The following is a 16,560-nucleotide window of genomic DNA, read 5'->3' as shown; positions in this document are numbered from 1 at the left end:
CTATCTGTGGTGATTGAGAGTTTTGCTGAGTATAGTTGTCTATGTTAGCATCTGTGGTTTTGTAGAGGTTTCATGATATCTATCTAGGCCTTTCTAGCTTTTGGAATTTCTGTTGAGAAGTTGTGTGTAATTCTGATAGGTCCCCCTTTGTATGTCACCTGGACATTTTACCTTGCAGCTTTGAATATTTTTGTTCTGTAGTTTTTGTGTTTGGATTATTATGTGGTGGGAGAATTTTCTTTTCCAGTCCAGTGTAATTGATGTTCTTTAAGCTTCTTGTATGTTTATGGGCATCTCTCTTCGGGTTAATAAAGTTTTCTTCTATGATTTTGTTGATGTTTTCTGTCCCTTTGAGTTGAAAATCTTTTTCTTCTATTCCTGTTATTATTGGGTTTGGTCTTTTGAAAGTGTGCCAGATTTCCTGGATTTTTTGTCATGAATGTTTTAGATTTGTATTTTCTTTGGCTGATATATTGATTTTTTTCTACTGTATCTTCTTCACCTGAGATTCTTTCTTCCATCCCCTATTCTATTGGTGATGATTATGTCTATAGTTCCTGCTCTCCTTCCTAGGTTTTCCATCTCCATGATTGCCTAAGTTTGTGTTTTCTTTATTGCTCCCATTTCACTTTCATGTCTTAGACAGATTTATTCATATCCTTCACCTGTTTGATTTTTTTCTATATTTCTTTATATTTATTTGCTCCTTCTTTTAATACCTCTACATGTTTGAATGCATTTCCTGTATTACCTTAAAGGATTTATTTATTCATATCCTCTTTAAAGTCCTCTATTATCTTTATAAGATTGGATTTAAGATCCTCTACTTGTGCTTCAGTTTCTTTAGGGAATCCAGGGTTTGTATCAAGATATTTGGGCTCTGAGGGCACCTTATTACCTTGGCTCTTATTGATTTTCTTATGCTATCTTTCTGGCTTCTGGTTTTCCCTAATATTGACTGGATAATCCGGATGGCTGGAGGACATCTCAGAAAGGTTGGGTAAGCCATGGGCCAGAAAATGGAGATCAGGGTACACTATTCTGTTGTCTGTGTCTCAAGCTGACCACACTCTGCAGACTATGTCCCACTGAGACCCAGTTGGAGTGGCAGGGAGGTCCAGTGAGGATAGGTGGTCAGGAAGGGTTACAAGCTGTTTAGTTTTGGAGCCCTGGAAGGTTGTCTGGGGGCCAAGATGCTCTTGGGGACCCACAAGGCTCCTTCAGACCATCGATTCAGGCCAGAGTTAGACAATGGGGCTCCAGGTATTGTGTGTGCCACCCACCTCTGTCAGATGTACTAGGTGGGCCAGCTGGGGTGGTAAATAGATCCAACTAGGATGGATGGTTGAGCAGGATTCTAAGCTGGTTAGTTTTGAAGCCCCAGAAGGTTTTCATAGGGGGACAAGATGCTCTTTAGGTCCCAAAACTCTCCTCCAGAACAGGAAGCAAGGCCAGAACTAGACAAAGGGGCTCCAGGGAATGTGTTTGCCTCTATTCACCTTTGCTAGCTGTCATAGATAGACTAGCTGGGGTGGGGATCCAACTAGCCTCTTTTTAACCCTCTAAGTCCACATAATGTTGCCAGTATGTGCATGAGCATGGGGCCACCTCCTAGAACATCGGCAATCTACCAGGGACCAAAATCAGTCTTCGTATGTTTATGATGTTCCTATGTTTTATATTAGATTTTGGCATACCATTCTATAAAAAGCTTTCAACAATAAACACATATTAAGATATATTTCATATGTAGCAAGTTTATTAAAACTACTACATTTAAATGCATTTTCCCCATGATCAGATTTTATTTCAAGAAATTATTTTATAAATTCAACTAGGTTACCAGTATACTATACATACATTTTATAGAATACATATTTGGCCTATATCAGAAATAGTTTTATGTAAAATAAAACTTTCTAACCAGATTATTTTAAATTGTAAAGATTTTTGTCCCCCCTTCTGACAGTAAAGTACAGTTTAATATAAGATCCATTTGTTTTTAACTGTGTGCATAAATATGTATGCCTTGGGGGGAGCAGTATCTTAATCACTCTTTTCTATTTCTCTGGAAAGACACCATAAACACAGAAATGCTTATAAAGGAAAATATTTAACTAGAGCTGGCTTACAGTTCCATCATGACAGGAAGCATAGTGGCACACAGGCAGACATGGTCCTGGATAGGTAGCTAAGAGTTCTATGTCTGGATCAACAGGATGCTGGAAGATAGAAAGAGATACTGGGCCTGGCTTGAGAATATGAAACCCTAAAGCTCACCCCCAATGACACACTTCTTTCAACAAGGCCACAGGTACTCCAGCAAGGCCACATCTCCTAATCTCTGTTAAGTAGTACCACTTTCTCATGACCAAGCATTCAATTATATGAGTCTATGGCATTTGTATTTAAAGTATCAAATTAAACTCCCTGGCCCTAGGCTTGTAGCCCTATCATAATGCAAAATTGCAGTCAGTCCAACTTCAAAAACCCTCATGTATAGTCTATCACTGTCTCAATACTTGTTAAAAGTCTGTTTTGTTTTTTTTTTCTGAGACTCGTGGCAACTTCTTAACTGTAATCTCTTTCAAATTAAAATCAAAGAGTAGATCACCTATTTCCAACATCTAATGGCCCAGAATATCAGAATATATACTACCATTCCAAAAGGCAGGAAAAGGAGGATAGTGAGGAAATAGTGAATGAAAACAAGACCCAAAATTGGTAGGAAAAACTCCAAATTCCTCATCTCCATGTCTGATGTCAAAAGTTTTCAGATCTCCAACTCCTTTCAGCTTTGTCGCCTGCAATCACTTTCATTTGTGCTAGTTCTACATTCAGTCCATAGCTATCTCTGGCAGGTATCCCATGGCTCTGAAATCTCCAACATTTGGGGGACTTCAAGGCAATCCAGGCTTCACCTTCACAGCTTCATACATTGGTCTCCCTGGACCTCCATGTAGAAACACCCCTGACATGCCTTGCCTCAGTGGCTTTCCTTAATCATGGAAGGAGATTCTATAACCACATTCTTCTCACCTTGACTTTCAAACTAGAGCCATGAGGCCAATGTTGCCAAGTTATGCTGATTGTTGGAGCTGGAATATGGCCTTCTTGTTTACTACATCTGCATCAGATGTAATTCTGTTTTCAATTGGTTCCTTCATTGCTTAAGCTTTTCTTTAGTTACTTTTAACAAATTCAAAGTTTAGCGGGGTTGGGATCTTGTCCAGAAGTTACTACTTCCTTTATTCAATTAAGTATCAAGATTTCTTTAAGGTTTTTATTTCCTTGAGCACAGAAGAAATATTACATCCAAAAACTGAGTAAAGAATCAACAAGAATGATAGCAATTTTAAGAATTCTGGGACATGATTAAGAATCCAAACCTAAGAATTTTTGGTACAAAGGAGAAAACTGAACTACACTAACCAACAACAAATAAAATGTAACCAATAAAATTATGAGGAAAATACTCCCAAATGTAGAGACATGAATATCTAAGGACAAAAAAGTATTGGACATGACCAGAGAAGAACTTCCCTATTACACATAGTCAGAATGTCAAAAATGCAAAACAAAATATAGGAAAAACCATGTGAGAAAAGTGATATTTCACATACAAAGCAAAACATCAGTGTAACAGCAGGCCTCTCAGCAAAATTTTTAAAAAGCAAGAAAGTCAAGTTCTGGAACTAAATAACTGCCAACTGTATCTAGAAAGTTAACTTTTAAGACCAATGGAAACAGAGAGACATTCCAAGATAAATATGAATTGAAGGAAGCCATTTCTGTTAAACCATCTCAGTAAAACAGATATTGTATATTTTTCTCATGAAGAGAAATGTTTCTTTGGGAAGAGGAAGGGCCACAGTATAAGAAAGGAAGTAGACAAAAGAGGGTAATGAAGGAAAATAAAAGCAAAATACATGATGTAACTTTAAGAAACATTACCAAAAATTTATTACTTGTACAACCGATATACTTTAATATAATAACATACAGAAAATTATAATTCTAATAATTGAATAATCGCCTAATTTTACTTTAAACATATACAAACACAATCCTTCCAGTTTAGAATAGATTAAGTAAGGGCTGAAGAGTCAACTCAATAGTTAGGAGCACTTGTTTTCTTGCAGAGTACTAAGTTTTCATTCTCCAGCACCTACATGGAGGCTCAGAGCCATCTGTAATTCCAGTTCTAGGAGGTCTTTTGCCTTCTACTAACTTCTAAGGTCACCCACCAGGCATGTATGTGGTACACATACATACATATATATATGCAGACAAACATCTCACAATAAAATAAAATGAATAGCAGAAAATGGTAACACTTGCCTTTAATTCCAACACTGGAGACACAGAGGAAGACAGATCTCTGAGATCAACGGTAATCAGGACAGCCAGTTTAGCTACCAAGAGAAACAAATACTATCTTAAAATTGATTAATTAAGTGAATAAACCTAATTTTAAAAATGACAAAGTTAAAACAAAACAAAAGGACTAATTACACACACACACATACACACACACACACAAACACACACACACACACACCACACTCTTACTCTAGATCAGGGTTGAAAAGTTTTAGACACTAAATATTTTAGTCTTTACAGGACAATAATCTTATCATTACTAAAAGCTCCTGTGGGCAGAAATAATCCTAGAGAATATTTTTTTTTAAAAAAATCAATGTGTTTTAATTCTAGTGAATTTTTTTCTGTGAACATAAATATCTGTTGTTACATTTTCAAGAAAGAATAAGTTCAAATGTTTCTTATAAATAAACCATTAGATTTAGCCAAATACTTTCATACTTAGTCAAAATTGCCAAATCAATAAAACCCTTGTTTCTGAACTTTTAAAATATTCTTATTCTGTGATAAATTCATACTTGCAAAGAATTTTAATCATATTCACTTATTTATTTCCAAACTTTGTAATTTTTATTATCTGTGTTGCTGAAGTGAACATTTGTTTCTAAACTTCAAATTTTTCCCAATTTAATATCAAAATCCTACAGATATTTTCAATTGTTTTAAGAAAACAAGTCAGTTCAATATGTAATGTCTATACTAGATTTATCTGAATCTTCAGTTGCAACTGCTATGAATGCCCTTAAGTAACCCTGGTCAGTTGTCCTTGCATACTTTTCCAGTATAGTATAAATAAACAAAACCATTAGCGTGTTCTGTGAAGTTTTACAACCAGACGTCCAGCACCTCCTGAAATCTTTCAGATTAGATTGAGTAAAACCAGGTACAAGCTGGCAAGCATGAAGCCTGTCCATTCTATAGACATTGTTCTTCTAAGATAAATTGTGGAGATTCACAACTCTGGCTTCTACCATTGACCATGCTTCTGTATGCATGTCTCCAGTAAGTTGAATTATGTGCAAGCCTTGATCTAGCTGCCTTTCTTTGGTCTCTTATCCATCTATAGTGACCAGTTCTTAAACATACTGATACCGTATCCCAGTCCCAAGAAATTTTGATTTATGAAATATAGTACTTGGCCTATTAAAACATTCCTCAGCATGTATTTACTAAACCATGCATGGAGACACTTGCTAATGCTGGAAAACAGTGAAAAGAATGCTATTACTGTGTGCACAAGTTGGATGACTCAACATAATAATGATAGTTTTCTGAAACTGATCTTCAGACTCAATTTCATCCCTAATAAAATCCAGTTAACAACAAAAAAGGTATTTGTATAGTTTGACATTGCATAAATCAAAGAAAATATATATGCTTAAGTTTCATTATTTACATGGAAAAATACTCGATTACTAAAGTACAGGATATACAACAGTAAAGATATAGAAAACAACTATATTGTAACACAACAACACTTCAGTAAAGATTAAACACACTCCAAACAATTCTACATTAAATGAATGCTGAAAGATTGATAATCAGATATGTTTAAAGGTCTTGATCACTGCAGAGGAGGAAGCAATTTGGATGTCACTGAAGAATATACATAAAAATGCTTTTAACCTGAAATATGTAATTTCATATTCCATTTTTATTTTCAATGACAAGGAGAAATCAAGGATCTTCAAGATACTTGGCTAAAGTACAGCCTCCACCACTGTTGTGTTTTTGCTGTTTTGGGCTTTTTTTTTTTTTTTTGTATCTTTAGTATGATTTTCTTAAATTTGCAAACCAGATTACATTGCTCATTCACACATTCAAGGTGTGAAGCTCTAATGTTTTATACAGCATAAACTAATGGTGGTAAATACTTAATTTTTAAGTGTACATTTCCAAAATTAGAATGTATTCACAATGGAAAATAATGGAATTCATTGTGACACATGAATATTATATATCATGTACTTCTCATGTTCACTCCAATCTCCTCTTGTTACTCTCTCTGACTGTTCCTCTTTCCAACTCATCCACTACTGACTTTAATATTTTATGGGGCTAAATACATAGTGGTTCAGTGGTACAGTGCTTCTCATCAGTCTAAGCCTGGAGACCCTGGATTCTAGCCATAGAAATCATGTGGTATAGTGATAGAATCGACTCTCATAGGTTGCCTTCTGATATACACACAAAGGAAGACACACTAAATAGATGAATGCAATACAAACATACATATTCATATAGCATCTGCATATGATAAAATATGCACTATTTACCTTTGTATGATTGGCATATTTTAATTACTATGGTGATTACCAGCTCTGTCTATTTTCCTGCAAATAATGTAAATTTTCCTTTATGTCTGAAAAAAAAATCCATTGTGTGTCTGTGGCATTTTTTTCTGTATCTGGTTTTCTTTTGATGTACATATAGGCTGATTCCATAACAAGGTTAATTATTGTAAATAGTGCCAACAAATTTGTTCTTTCAGGGACCTCAACTTTATGCTGATTTAGATGTCTAAGGCATCTTTTGTATTGAAAATTCTACAACATATTTTACTTAAGACCTTTTCTTTCCTTTGTTCTTTTTAACCTTGTATAATATATGCATGGGAGGAGTTCTATACATGAATTTGGTGCTCAAGGAGTCCAGATAAGAAGTCAAATTTTCTGGAGCTAGAGTTACAGATGATTGTGTTGTCTGATGAGGGTTCTGAAACTAGAACTCAGATTGATCCTCTGGAAGGGCAATACCTACCCTTATCCACCAAGACATCTCTCCAACCCCAAAATGCTTCCTTTTCAAGTAGAGACTGAGTAATGTGCACCCTAAAAACAAAAATGTGCTCACACTCTGCCACTGGCTTACACTGCAATTCTTTCTGTTGCTCTGTCATTGACAATGGCTCTGGCATGTGAAAAGCTGGTTTTGCTGACAACAGGTGCCCCCAATACCAGGGAATCATGGTAGGCATGGGCCAGAAAGACTCCTACATTGAGTTATGAGGCCCAGAGCAAGAGGGGAATCCTGATTCTGAAGTATCTCATCAAGCACAGCACTGTCACCAGCTGAGATGACATGGAGAAGATTTGGCACCACACCATCTACAATGAGCTATGTGTGGCCCCTGAGAAGCACCTGGTGCTTCTGACTGATGCCCCTCTGAACCCCAAAGCTAACAGAGAGAGAAGATGATGTAGATGATGTTTGAAACTTCCAATAACCGAGCCATGTATGTGGCCATTCAGGCAGTGCTGTCCTTGTATGCATCTGGGCACACCACTGGCATTGTCATGGACTCTGGTGACGGGGTCACACACACAGTGCCCATCTACTAGGGCTATGTCCTTTTCCACACCATCTTACACCTAGACCTGGCTGGCCGGGACCTGACTATCTCATAAAGATCGTGACTAAATGGGGCTACAGGTTTACTACCACTGCTGACAGGAACATTGTTCGTGACATAAGGAGAAGCTGTGCTATGTTGCCCTGGATTTTGAGCAAAAAAATTGCTAATTCTGCATCATCTTCCTCATCGGAGAAGAGTAATGAACTGCCTAATGGGCAGGTGATCACCATAAGCAATGAGCAGTTTCGGTGCAATGAGCACTCTTCCAGCTTTCCTTCCTGTCCATGCAGTCCTGTAACATCCATGAGACCACCATCAACTCCATCATGAAGTGTGATGTAAACATCTGAAAACACCTGTATGACAATACAGTGCTGTTTGGTAGTAACACCATGTATCCAGGCATAGCTGACAGGATGCAGAAGGAGATAACAGCCCTAGCACCCGGTACAATAAGAATTAAGATCATTGCTTCCCCTGAATGCACGTACTCAGTCAGGATTGGAGGCTACATCCTGGCCTCACTGTCCAACTTCCAGCAGATGCAGATCCGCAAGCAGGAGTATGATGAGTCGGGTCCCTCCATCATCAACCAAAAATGCTTCTAGATGGACTGAGCAGGTGCCAGGCATCTGCTGAATGAGTTGATTCTGAAGTATCCATTTGCCCTGGCAAATGTACACACCTCATTCTAGCCTCCTGAAACTGGAATAAATATTTGAAAATAAGTTTGTCCTTGAAGCTTGTATCAGATATCAGATATCAGCACTGGATCGTAGAACTTGTTGCTCGTTTTTGACCTTGGTTAACTGTTCCCTTGGTATATGTTTAATATCCTGTGCATATCTTGATTTAGTCCAAAATTCATGTGGCTCTGTCACTTGGTAGCTGGAAAGAACATGCTGTGGAAGAGCCTAGCCTAGTAGATCTCTGTGAGCACCACATAGTGATCTGTGCAGGGTATTAACTGACAGCAGTCTTTCAGGATTTCCTGAGGCTAGCAAGTGTTCCTGAACCAGTTATGACTTCTTTCTTGCCAGTCTAACAGAGTGGGAAAGTCTGAGCCTTAGGACCCAGTGTCTGTTCTGGTTATTTCCCTCCTGACTGCCATGGGTTGTTACTTGCCCTGAGTTGGCAACGTTTGCATTGACAGATATAATTATATTCATACTTATAATTTATGTATTTTTTTTTACTCAATTATTTAAGAAATGACAAATTTTCGTTTTCAGCTGTTCAGTGATAACATTAGGCACCAGCAACACATCATTGTGTAAAGAAAAATAAAAGTGCTTCAGTTAAAAAAAATGTGAAGTATTTCTTTAAAGAATAGTGGAAACCATGAACAAACATGTACAGTGCCTATTAGTCATATTACATAAGTGAAAACCTTTAAGCTTATAAAGACTAGAATCACAATCATTCTTAAACTAAAACACATGATTGGTACCTGGAATAGCTAATTTAAATCTATAGGTGTTAAAGTTGGGATGTGTGTCTGGGATCCTTAATGCCATGACAATATTTGGAGATTAACAAAAATACTAATAGAAGGGATTCATGAGACATCAGGTCCTTGAAAAATTAACAAAAAAAAGAAATTGTGGAGAAAACCCCCAGTAAAGAAATTCTTAACTACAACTCAAAAAAAAAAAAAGATTTATTACATTTTTAAAATTTCTAAATCATAAGGGGAGAAGAGAAAAGGGAGTCTCTTATAATCCATGGTCAGACTTCCTTATACTTGCAGTGTCTCAAAAGCAAGATATAGAACATCGTTTTCCCCACCAACAAAAATGCAGCTATATGCATACAGTATTACTGACCCTGAAGCCCCTTTAGAATTCAATTTAGTATTGTTTGTTTTGGGCAATCCGCACTGACCACCAGCTCATTACATAGCCAAGGATGGTTTGCATTCCTGATGCTCCTGCACCATCAAGCTCTCCTCATCTTAGGTTTTTGCTTTTTAATAGATTTGGTAGCATAACAACTTCCACCTATTATATGCCAAACAGCTCAGACTCACAGAAAGATAACACATTCCAATAGTTTGAGGATATTAACACTTTAATCAACTAAAAAATATGTTAAAATTTTTGCAGGCTTTCCAAGAACCAAGTTTGAATGTTAGCTATCATTCCCAAGAATAGCAGTTTGAAACCTGCTACATTAACTGGTTTTTTCCACATAAACTTTGATTAAGAATTAAGAAAATCTAAACCTTTAGCCAGACTAACCAAAGGGCACAGAGACAGTATCCAAATTAACAGAATCATAAACGAAAAGGGAGAAATAACAACAAAAACTGAGGAAATTAAAAAAATTATAAGATCCTACTTCAAAAGCCTATACTCAGCTGGAAAATGTGGAGGAAATGGACAATTTCCTAGACAGATACCAACTACCAAAATTTAATCAGGATCAGATAGACCATATAAATGGTCCCATAACCCCTAAAGAAATAAAAGTAGTCATTGACAATCTCCCAACCAAGAAAAGTGTAGGACCAGATGGTTTTAGTGCAGAATTTTATCAGACTTTCAAAGGAGAAATAATACCAATAATCTTCAAACTATTCCACAAAATAGAAACAGAAGGAACATTACCCAACTCTTTCTATGAAGCCACAATTTTACTGATACCAAAAGCACAAAGATCCAACAAAAAGGAAACAACAGACCAATTTCCCTTATGAATATCAATGCAAAAATCCTCAATAAAATTCTTGCCAACTGAATCCAAGAATACATCAAAACAATCATTTACCATGATTAAGTATGCTTCATCACAGGGATGCAGGGATGGTTCAATATGCAGAAATCCATCAATGTAATCCACTACCTAAACAAATTCAAAGAAAAAATCCACATGGTCATTTCATGAGATGCTGAAAAACATTTGACAAAATTCAGAATCCTTTGATGCTAAAAGTCTTGGAAAGAAAAGGAATTCAAGGTCCATACCTAACCATAATAAAAGCAATATACAGCAAACCAGTAGCCAACATCAAACTAAATGGAGAAAAACTTGAAGCAATCCCACTAAAATCAGGGACTAGACAAGGCTACCCTCTCTCTCCATATTTATTCAATATAGTACTTGAAGTTCTAGATAGAGCAATTAGACAACATATGGAGGTCAAAGGGATACATATTGGAAAGGAAGAAGTCAAATTATTACTATTTGCAGATGTCATGATGGAATACTTAAGGGACCCAAAAACCTTCACCAGAGAATGCCTACAGCTGATAAACAACTTCAGCAGTGTGGCTGAATATAAAATTAACTCAAGCAAATTAGTAGCCTTCCTATACTCAAAAGATAAGCAGGCTAAAAAAGAAATTAGGGAAATGACACCCTTCACAATAGCCACAAACAATGTAATGTATCTTGGTGTGACTCTAACCAAACAAGTGAAAAATCTGTATGACAGGAAGTTCAAGTCTTTGAAGAAAGAAATCCAAGAAGACCTCAGAAGATGGAAAAATCTTCCATGCTCTTGGATTGGCAGGATTAATATAGTAAAAATGGCCATCCTGCCAAAAACAATATACAGATTCTAAGCAATCCCCATCAAAATCCCAACTCAATTCTTCATAGAGTTAGAAAGAGCAATTCTCAAATTAATCTGGAATAACAAAAAATCCAGGATAGCTAAAACTATCCTCAACAGTAAAAGAATTTCTGTGGGACAGTATCCCTGACCTCAAGCAGTACTACATAGCAATTATTTTAAAAACTGCATGGTGTATCTGCTCTCCACCATCTTCACTCCCAGACGGACCAGACAGGCAACACCAGGTACACAGAGATAGCCTGAGTTTAACATTGCTCAGGACACAGCCTGCCAGGCTTCTGCCGGCACCCAAGGAATGGGCAGCTCTGTGGGTTGTCTTTGTGCCAGCCCTGTTGTGGAATGTTTGCCCTGCAGGGGGACCTGCACTTGGAGGGGGTCCCCGCAGCCTCCATTATCTTGACTCCTGGATGGGCAAGGTGAGCAACACCAGGTACACAGAGACAACCCTAGTATAACATTGCTTGGGACAAGGCACACCAGGGCTACAACAGCACCCAAGAGTAAGGCAGCCCATCAGCAATCTGTGTCAGGGGAAACCCAGTCATCCAGTAGTATGGAAACAGCCTTATAGTCTCACAGGAGGTTCAAACACCAGCAAGTGTCAACAGGATCAACTAACTACAGAGATAACTAGATGGCAAAATGCAAACACAGGAATGTTACTAACAGAAATCAAGACAATATGGCAGCATCTGAACCCAATTCTCTGACAACAGCAACTCCTGGATACCCCGACACACCAGAAAAAGATTGGATTTAAAATCATATCTCATGTTGCTATTAGAGGATTATAAGAAGGACATAAATAAATCTCTTAAAGAAATACAGGAGAACATGAATAAGGAAACGCATAAATCACTTAAAGAAATTCAGGAGAATATGGGTCAATAGATAGAAGCCAAAAAGCAGGAAACAAAAAAAATCACTTAAAGACATGCAGGAGAACTTGGGTCAACATACAGAAGTCATGAAAGAGAAAACACTAAAATCTCTTAAAGAATTATAGGAAAACACAAACAAACAAGTGAAGGAACTGAGCAAAACCATCCAGGATCTAAAAACAAAAGTAGAAATGTAAGACCCAAAAAAAACCAAGGGCACCCCAGCGCCCCACACCGTGGAAGGTGACACCCAAATCACTCTCGAAAAACAGTCTTGATGCAATGGCAAGAGGATTTTTATTCCAGAGCTCTGGGGTCCACAGTCATACTCCATGAAGGGGTAGAGGACTGTGGGACCCCGAGCAACTGATGTCAGGGGTATTTAAAGGGGAAAAATCACAAGGCAGGGGGTGGAGGACAAATCATGCATGGAGCAGAGAAGTACAGAATGAGGAAGTCAGGCAATTGTTTATGAAGGTTAGAGATTATCTGGAGCACACATCCTTGGGGCATTGTATAGTTAAACACTGAGCAGGACACCAGATATGTAAAGAATGTGGTGAGCTAGTTCTTTCTCAAGCTGAAATCAGAAAAACAAGATCTAAAAACATTGAGTTGGGGTCTCTCAGAAACAACTAAGAAATCACAAGCATAAACAACACAGGAGATAGAAAACCTTGGGAAGAAATCAGGGGTAAAAGATGCAAATATCAACAACAGAATACAAGAGATAGAAGTAAGAATCTCAGATGCAGAAGATACCATAGAAATCATGGACACAACAGTCAAAGAAAATGCAAAATGCAAAAAGCTTGTAACCCAAAACATCCAGGAAATCCAGTACACAATGAGAAGACCAAACCTAAGGATAATATGTATATAGGAGAGTGAAGATTTACAACATAAAATGCCAGCAAATATCTTCAACAAAATTGTGAAAGAAAACTTCCCTAACCTAAAGAGAGAGATACCCATGAATATAAAAGAAGCCTATAGAACTCTAAGCAGACTGGACCAGAACAGAAATACCTCCTGTCACATAATAATTAAAACCCCAAATGTACTAAATAAAGAAAGACTATTAAAAGCAGTAAGAGAAAAAGGCCAATAACATATGAAGGAAGACCTATCAGAATTAGACCATACTTCTCACCAGAGGCCATGAAAGCTAGAAGATTCTGGGTAGATCTCATACAGACTCTAAGACAACACAAATGCCAGCCAAGAATACTATACCTAGAAATACTCTCAAAAACCACAGATTGAGAAACCAAGATATTCCATGAGAAAACCAAGTTTACCCAGTAGCTTTCCACAAACCAAGCCCAACAAAGGATAATATGTAGAAAATGCCAATACAAAGATACAATATAATACACCCTGGAAAAAGCAAGATAGTAACCTCTTTCATCAAACGCAAAAGAAGATAACCACTCAAACATAAAAATAACATCAAAAACGACAGGAAGTAATTATCACCATTCCTTAATATTTGTCAACATCAGTGGACTCAATTCCCCCAACAAAACGATATAGACTAACAGACTGGATACATAAAAAGGACCCTACATTTTGCTGCATATAGGAAACACACCTCAGTGTCAAACACAAACACTACCTCAGAGTAAAAGGCTGGAAAACAATTTTACAAGCAAATGGTCTCAGGAAACAAGCCATAGAAGCCATTCTAATATCAGATAAAATTGACTTCAACCTAAAGTCATCAAAAGAGACATGGAAGGACACTTCTTACTGGTCAAAGGAAAAATACACCAAGAAGAACTCTCAATTCTGAACATCTGTGCTCCAAATACAAGGGCACCCTCATTCATAAAAGAAACATTACTAAAGCTCAAAGCACATATTGCACCTAACAAATAATTGTGGGTGACTTCAACAATCCACTCTCCTCAATGGATGATCAGGAAAACAGAAACTATACAGGGACACAGTGAAACTAATTGAAGCTTTGGACAAATTGAATTTAACAAATATATAGAGAACATTTTATGCTAAAGCAAAAGAATATACCTTTTTCTCAGCACCTCATGGTACCTTCTCCAAAATCAATCATATAGTAGGTCACAAGACAGACCTCAACAATTATAAGAAGATTGAACTAATCCCATGCCTCCTATCAGATTACTATGGAGTAAGAGTGGTCTTCATTAGCAGCAGAAACAACAGAAATCCCACATACACACTGAACAATGCTCTACTCAATGATACCTGGGTCAAGGAAGAAATAAAGAATTCAAAGACTTTTTAGAATTTAATGAAAATGAAGGCACAACATACCCAAATTTATGGGACACAGTGAAAGCAGTGCTAAGAGGAAAACTCATAGCCCAGAGTGCCTCCAAACTGGAGAGAGCATACACTAGCAGCTTAGCAGCACACCTGAAATCCCTGGAAGAAAAAGAAGCTATTTGTGCAAGAGGAGTAGAAGACAGGAAATCATCAAACTCAGGGCTGAAATCAACCAAGTAGAAACAAGGAGAACCACACAAAGAATCAACAAAAGCAGGAGTTGTTTTTTTTCAGAAAATCAACAAGATAGAAAAACACTTAGCCAGACTAACCAGAGGGCACAGAGACAGTATCCAAATTAACCAAATTAGAAATGAAAAAGGAGGTATAACAACAGAAACTGAGGAAATTAAAAAAATCATCAGATCCTACTACAAAAGCCTCTACTCAACACAACTAGAGAATCTGGAGGAAATGTACAATTTTGTAGACAGATACCAAATACCAAATTTGAATCAGGATCAAATAGGTCATCTAAACAGTCCCATAACCCCTAAAGAAATAGAAGGGGTCATAGAAAGTCTTTCGACCACAAAAAAAAAAAAAAAAAAAAAAAAAAGCACAGGACCAGATGATTTTAGTGCAGAATTCTATCAGACCTTCAAAGAAAACCTAACTCCAATGCTCTTCAAACTATTCCACAAAAAAAAAAAAAACAAAACAAAACAGAAGGAACACTACCCAATTCGTTCTATGAAGCCACAATTACACTGATACCAAAACCACACAAAGATCCAAGAAAGAGAGAACATCAGACCTATTTCTATTATCAATATTGGTGCAAAAATACTCAATAAAGTTCTTGCCAACTGAATCCAAGAACACATCAATACAATCATTCGCCATGATCAAGTAGGCTTCATCCCAGGGATGCAGGAAAGGGTACAATATATGGAAATCCATCAATGCAATCCACTACATAAACAAACTCAAAGAAAAGAAACCACATGGTCATTTCATTAGATGCTGAAAAAGCATTTGACAAAATTCAGTATTCTTTCATGCTAAAAGTCTTATAAAGAACAGGAATTTAAGGCCTGTACTGAAACATAGTGAAAGCAATATACAGCAAACCAGTAGCCAACATCAAACTAAATCGAGAGAAAAGTAACGCAATTCCACTAAAATCAGGGAATAGACAAGGCTGTCCCTCTCTCCTTATCTTTTCATAATAGTACTTGAAGTTCTTGCTAGAGCAATTAGACAACATAAGGAGGTCAAAGGGATACAAATTGGAAAGGAAGAAGTCAAACTATCACTATTTGCAGATGATATGATAGTATAATTAAGTGACCCAAAAAACTCCACCAGAGAACTACAGCTGATAAACAACTTCAGCAAAGTGTCTGGTTATAAAATCAACTCAAGCATGTCAGTAGCCTTCCTATACTCAAAGGATAAGCAGGCTGAGAAAGAAATTAGGGAAATGACACCCTTCATAATAGCAGCAAACAATATAAAGTATCTTGGTGTGACTCTAACCAAAGAAGTGAAAAATCTATATGACAAGAACTTCAGGTCTCTGAAGAAGAAAATTGAAGAAGACCTCAGAAAATGGAAAAAAAAAAAACTTCCATGTTTTTGGATTGGCAGGATTAATATAGTAAAAATGGCCATCCTGCCAGAAGTAATATACAGATTCACTGTCATCCCCATTAAAATCCCCACTCAGTTCTTCATAGAGTTAGAAAGAGCAATTCTCAAATTCATCTGGAATAAAAAAAATCCCAGGTTATCTAAAACTATTCTCAACAGTAAATGAATTTCTGGGGGAATCAGTATCCTAGACCTCAAGTTGTACTACAGAGCAATAGTGTTAAAAACTGCATGGTATTGGTACAGTGACCAGCAGGTAGATCAATGGAACAGAATTCAAGACCTAGAAATGAACCCACACACCTATGGTCACTTGATCTTCGACAAAGGAGCTAAAACTATCCACTGGAAAAAAAGATAGCCTTTTCAACAAATGGTGCTGGTTCAACTGGAGGTCAGCATGCAGAAGAATGCAAATCAGTCCATGCTTATCTCCTTGTACTAAGCTCAAGTCC

General features: G+C 37.1%; 1 pseudogene; it reads left to right on the top strand.

Moving 5' to 3' along the window:
• Positions 1 to 7,334: 7,334 nt before the first annotated feature.
• On the top strand, positions 7,335 to 8,346 carry LOC127675379 (actin, cytoplasmic 2-like; annotated as a pseudogene).
• The last annotated feature ends 8,214 nt before the right edge of the window (positions 8,347 to 16,560 follow it).

Source organism: Apodemus sylvaticus, chromosome X, assembly GCF_947179515.1.
Source record: "Apodemus sylvaticus chromosome X, mApoSyl1.1, whole genome shotgun sequence".
Classification (NCBI taxonomy): Eukaryota; Metazoa; Chordata; class Mammalia; order Rodentia; family Muridae; genus Apodemus; species Apodemus sylvaticus.
Note: the sequence above shows the minus strand (reverse complement) of the source record. Positions and strands in the feature narration are given on the sequence as shown.